The 5,899-nt window shown below is 34.9% G+C and overlaps 1 long non-coding RNA gene across 1 annotated transcript in view; it reads left to right on the plus strand.

Annotated features, from left to right (window-relative positions):
- Positions 1-1,156: 1,156 nt before the first annotated feature.
- The window catches only part of LOC125617956, a 9,018-nt gene continuing 4,275 nt past the window's right edge, over positions 1,157-5,899 (plus strand). The window contains exon 1 of the long non-coding RNA XR_007349086.1: positions 1,157-1,167. This is a non-coding gene — a long non-coding RNA (uncharacterized LOC125617956). The remainder of the gene's footprint in view (positions 1,168-5,899) is intronic.

A 5,899-nucleotide genomic window follows, 5' to 3' on the forward strand; every position in this document is an offset into this window, starting at 1 on the left:
AAGGCTATTGTATGTGGGGTAGTTTTCCTAGTTTCTCTTTCAGCGGATTTGTCACTATTGTACAGAAATGCCTTTGATTTATGGGTATTTTTTAAATCCAATCTGCAAGTCTTTGTCTTTTGATTAGTGAGTTAGGCCACTGACACTCAGGGTTATTATTGAGACATGTTTTGTATCCCCAGCCATTTTTGTTTATTTTTGGAATATAACTTGACTTGGTTTCTACTTTGATTAGTACTTCCATTAGTGTAATACCTCCCTTTGCTGATTTTCATTGTTGTTTTTTGTTTCCTCCTCATGGAATATTTTTCCAAAAATATTCTATAGTGCAGGCTTTCTAATTGTAAATTCTTTTAATTTTTGTTTACCTTGGAAGGTTATTATTTTGTCATCAAATCTGAAGCTTAATTTTGCTGGATATAAGATTCTTGGTTGGCATCCATTTTCTTTCAGAGCTTGTTATATATTGTTCCAGAAGCTTCTAGATTTCAGAGTCTGGGTTAAAAAATATGCAGATATCCTAATTGGCTTCCCCTTATACTATAATATGATTTCTTTCTCTTGTGTCTTTTAAAATTCTCTATTTATTCTGTATGCCAGGCATTTTCATTATAATGTGTCTTAGTGTGGACCCATTGTGATTTTGTACATTTAGCATCCCGTAAGCCCCTTGTATTTAATTTTCATTCTTCATGTTTGAAAATTTTTCTGATATTGTTTCATTGAATAGATTGTTCATTACTTTTGTTTGTAACTCTATGCCTCCTCTTTCTCAATAATTCTTAAATTTGTTCTTTTTATGTTGTCCCATAACTTTTGAGTGTTCTGCTCATGGTTTCTTACCATCTTCACTATGTGGTGAATATTCTTTTCAAGATTATATATTTTGTCTTCATTTTCTGAGGTCCTGTCTTCCAAGTGATCTAATCTGTTGGCGGTGCTTTCTATTGAACTTTTAATTTGGTTTATTGTTTATTTCATTTCAAGGATTTCTGTGTGAGTTTTTTTTTCAGAACCTCTATCTCCTTATTGAAGTAATATTTTGCTTCCTGTATCTGCTTATGTAGCTCTTTAAAGAAATGATCTTTTATGGACTTTATTTCCTCTCTTATATCATTATTTAATTCACAGAACATTTTAATTATGTACATCCTGAACTCTTTCTCTGTAATTTCTTCTGTTGTGCTGGCCATGGATTCTAATAATGTAATATCTTAGTTTGTTGGGGGCACTTTCTTTTCTTATTTTTTCATGTTGTTCATGTGTCTTCCCTTCTAGCACTGTGGATCCAAGGCATCACAGATTTTACCCTATCAGCATGTAGTGTTCCTGCAGGTTTCCTATGCCTCTCCTTCAAGGGAGAGAACAATGTGAATGAATCCCAAAACAAATACATAACCTAAGCCAAACAATATACATCTTAAACCAAATAGCCGCTATTAAAATGTTTAAGGTTTTGTCTTAATATACAGAAATGGTAAGTTCAATTAGTATCTATAATATAAACAGTAGATTTGCAAAATTGTCTACAGTTTCTGTTGGTGGACAAAGAACCAGGGGAGAGGTGTAGAATGAGATGTTGAGGGGGGTAGGAGGTGAGGTATAGAGTTATAAGATCTTAAACATGAAAGAGGAATATAAAGAAGTTGGATAGCAGCAGGAGAAGAGAGAGAAAGTGATTTGGGGAAGACAGGTAAGTGGGAAGACAGTAGAGCACAAAAATAAACATAAATATTAAGAAAAGTAAAATATGTAAAATAGGAGATAAAAGAATATACAACACCACTGTATCATACATCCCAGTCCTCAAAAATAGCCTAATTCATAAAATGTACTTGGTTTCATAAATGTTGGGGGTGTGAGGGTGGAAGAAGAGAGAGACAAAGAAAAAGAAAAAGAAAAAAATCTCGAAAGAAGATACAAGGATAGTTTTTGTTGGAGATCAGTATCTTTCCAGCATCCTTTCTCATCCAGTAGGGAGGTTGTCTGTGGTTTGCTGGCATCTCCATCCTCAAGATGGTGAAGATTATTACAGTGGGAGGGTTGGTCCAAGGATTTCCTTTGGGACCCACTAGTGTGATGTGAGTGCCTGGTGTTATCTCCTTGTATCACCTATAAATCTTGCAATTCCTGGTCTCTAATTTAGTTTCTAAACTCTATCTCACTCACCTCCTCCCTTTCTTCTTCCCAATCAGAAAACTCTCTCTCTGGATGTGTTGTGGGTTGTGCTCTAGGGGCTGTGCACCTGTTGTGGAGAGCTGTTTTATACTGGGGAGTTCTGGACCCAGTTTACTGACCCAGTTTTGCAAGCTACCCACCAGCCATGTAGCCATAAGCACTGTGCCAGGTTAGCAGCTTCCTGGGAGAGAGGGGAATTGTGGTGTTGAGGTAAATTTTCTTCTACCCTTGTATTCTTTTTAAATTATTACTATGTTTTTATTAGTATGTGATAATTATATATAATAGTAGACTTCATTGGGACATAGTAACACATGCACATTACATAATTTGCTCCTTTATATTCCCCAGTACTCCCCTTTTACTTTCTTTACTGCTTCCCTTTTTGTTGTGGTTGTAGGTTTTATTTTGCTTTGTGTCTTATCTGGTACATTATAATTATATAAAAATTGGGATTCATTATGTTGTATTAATATATGCACATAACATACACATTGTATATCTAAACAACTTTTCCTAATCATTTAGGTTTTGGCAGCTACCTAGGCTGTTTACATGACTTGGCTACTGTGAATTGCATTTCCTTAAACATTACAGTGCATTTATTATTATAGCATGCTCATACTAGTTCTTTAGGATAAATTGTAAGTGTGGAATAGTTATGTTATAGGGCTGTTCATCCATGGTCTTCTGAGGAATCCACATTCTGATTTCCATAGCAGTTGTAGGAACTTACAGTCACCAACAATGTATAAATGTTCCTTTCTCCCCACATCCTTGCAAACATTTATTGTTTGTATTCTTGATTTTAATCACTCTGCCTTGGGAGAGACGAAATCTCAGTGGAGTTTTGATGTGCATTTTCCTGGTTGCTAACAATATTGAACATTTTTTTATGTAGTTGTTGGCCAAGCTATTCGCATTCCTTCTTTTGAAATATATCTGTTTAGTTCTTGAGTTTTGGTGGTTTGGGTGCTCTTGTTTTTGGTGTTAAGCTTTTTAATTCTTTATATACTCCAGATATGAATCCTGTTGAAGAGCACAATATACAACAACAAGAATGGGATCTCAATTATAATAAGGTACACCTATGTATGTATAACGTTTCAAAATAGACTGTCATAATGCAAAATACAAAACGTAATCTACTGTCATGTATATCTAAAAAAGAATAAGTAAATTTACAAAAATATAACAAAAATAATATTTTTTAAAAGAATACTTGGCAAAAATTTTCTGCAGTTCTGTAGGCTCTCTTTGCCTGTTCTTAGTTTCTTCAATTTTTATTAGGAATGAATGATAAATTTTTTAAAAAAATTTTCTGCATCTATTGAGATATTCATGTAATTTTGTTTCTTAATTCTATTTGTGATTAATTATATGTATTGATTTGCTTATGCTGAACCATCTTTATCTTTAGAAAAAAAACAAATAAATCATGGTGTACAAACTTCTTAATGTATTTGTGAATATAATTAGCTGATATTTTATTAAGGAAGTTTGCACCTATATTTATCAGGGATATTGGTCTCTAGTTTTATTTCCTAGATGTATTCTTATCTGGTTTTAGTATTACCATCATTCGGGCTTCACAAGAGTGAATTTGGAAATATTTCACCCCCTTTTATTTCATGGAGTAATTTGAGGAACATTAGCATTAGATCTTCTTTAAAAATGTGGTAGAATTCAGCTGAGCATCCATCTGAATCTGGCATTGTCTTTGTTGAAAGTCTTTTTATTCCTGCTTAATTTCATTGCTTGTCATTAATTTGTTTTGGTTTCTAGATACTCCGGAATCAATTTTGGTAGGTCATCTGTGCCTACAATGTCCATTTCTTCTAGATGTTTCAATTTACCAGAATATAAGATTTCATAGTAGTCTCTAATGATCCTCCAGATTTCAGTAATATCTGTGAGGACATCACCATTTTCATCTCTAATTTTATGAATTTGGGTCTCTCTGTGTTTCTAGGATCACTTAGGTTTTCTTTATCTTGTTTCTCTATTCAAAAGACCACTCTTAATTACCTTGATTTTTTGTATTTTTATTGTCTATTAAATTAATTTTAGCTCTGACCTAAATGATTTCTGTTCTTCTGATTGTTTTGGAAATGAATTCCTCCTATTTTTCTAAGTCCTTGTAATTCATTTGAAATTCTCTAATTTTTTTATGTAGACAATGATAGACTTTCCTCTAAAAAGTCTAAAAAATCAAAGTGTCTCAGAGATGATGTTATATGTCAATTATTGTTTAAATAGAGGAATTTATATTTTTATCCTGACTTCTTCTATCTCCCACTCATCATTCAAAAGTGTATTGTTTAATCAACAAGTATTTCTATTTGTAAAGTTTTTCTTACTGTTGATTGCTAACTTCATTCCATTATTATCTGGCTGTTGACTTCCAATTCATTCCATCTGGGATTCAAGAAATTTATAGGTTTCTTGTGTTGGTAGTCCTTCCTTTGTATCCAAAAATATGGTCTCTTTTGGAGAATGTTACATGAGCAGCTGGAGAAAAAGTTAATTTAGCTGGATTTTGTATATGATAGATGTCTCCTTAGTCCATTTGATTTATAATATGTATAGGTCTGAAGCCTCCTTAATGAGTTTATGTCTGGATGCCTTATCTATTGGTGGGAGAGATGTGTTAAAATCACCACTATTATTATATGGGGGTCTATCTGAGTCTTTTAAGTCAAGTACTTTAGTTGTGCATAACTAGGAGGACTGACATTTGAGGAATAAACTTTTGCTACTGTTTTATCTTCTTTTGGGGTTGTTCCCTACAGTATAAATTGACATTCTTTTTCTCTTTTGATTAATTAAATCGATGCTTGTTTTGTCGATATGAAAATACATACTCGTTGTGGGACTCCATTTGAATGAAATATCATTTTCCCATTCTTTCAATTTTAGCTTATGGCTCTGGTTGACTATGAGTGTCTTGCAAGCAACATATAGCTATTTTTTAGTTCATTCTTTTTTTTAATTTGGAAAATTAAAACCATTTACATTCAGTGTTATTATGCATAAATGTTTATTAATTCCTGTTGTTGAGAGCCACAGCCGAAGGGGCCCCAGCAAACTTCCAGCTGCCGGCTGATGATTGGCTCACAGCAGCCCCAGCAACATCTAGCTGATTGGCTCCTCTGCGGTGATGCTCATTGGGCTGTTTCCCTGCCCTTTCAGACCACGGAGCTGCTCATTGGGGGACTTTTTTGGCTCCACCCACGTGACCCAGCCAATCCGCCTCAAGAGCAGGAGGATTGTGGGAGGTGGAGAGAAGCCGGTGGTGGGAGAGAGAGGCTTGTGGAAAGCCGGTGGTGGCAGTTGAGGCTCTGAGGGTTTTTCCTGAGAGGCTGTTTTGTTTGGCATGTGTGGTTCTAAAAATAAAGTTAGTTTCTTTTGACAAGTGACTCCTGATTGTGCCCAGCCAGACTGCGGCATTTGGTGGCTCGCACGGGGAGCGACTGAGGGTAAGTGAACTGCTCGCCCCTGAGGGCAGGGCAAGAGGATGGGTAGCCATTTTAAGATTCTTCTTTTGTTATTTTGTTTCACTTTTGTTTTAAGTTGCCTGTCCCTGGAGATGTGTAAGATGGAAGAAAAACCGCTCACATCTGAGGAACAGATAGGGAGAAAGGACGGATGGACATTTCAGGAGGCTATTATAATGATTTTGTGTTGTTCCAATTTTGTTTCACTCTGTTTCAGTTTTGTT

The sequence above is a fragment of the Marmota marmota genome, unplaced genomic scaffold (assembly GCF_001458135.2).
Source record: "Marmota marmota marmota unplaced genomic scaffold, marMar, whole genome shotgun sequence".
Classification (NCBI taxonomy): Eukaryota; Metazoa; Chordata; class Mammalia; order Rodentia; family Sciuridae; genus Marmota; species Marmota marmota.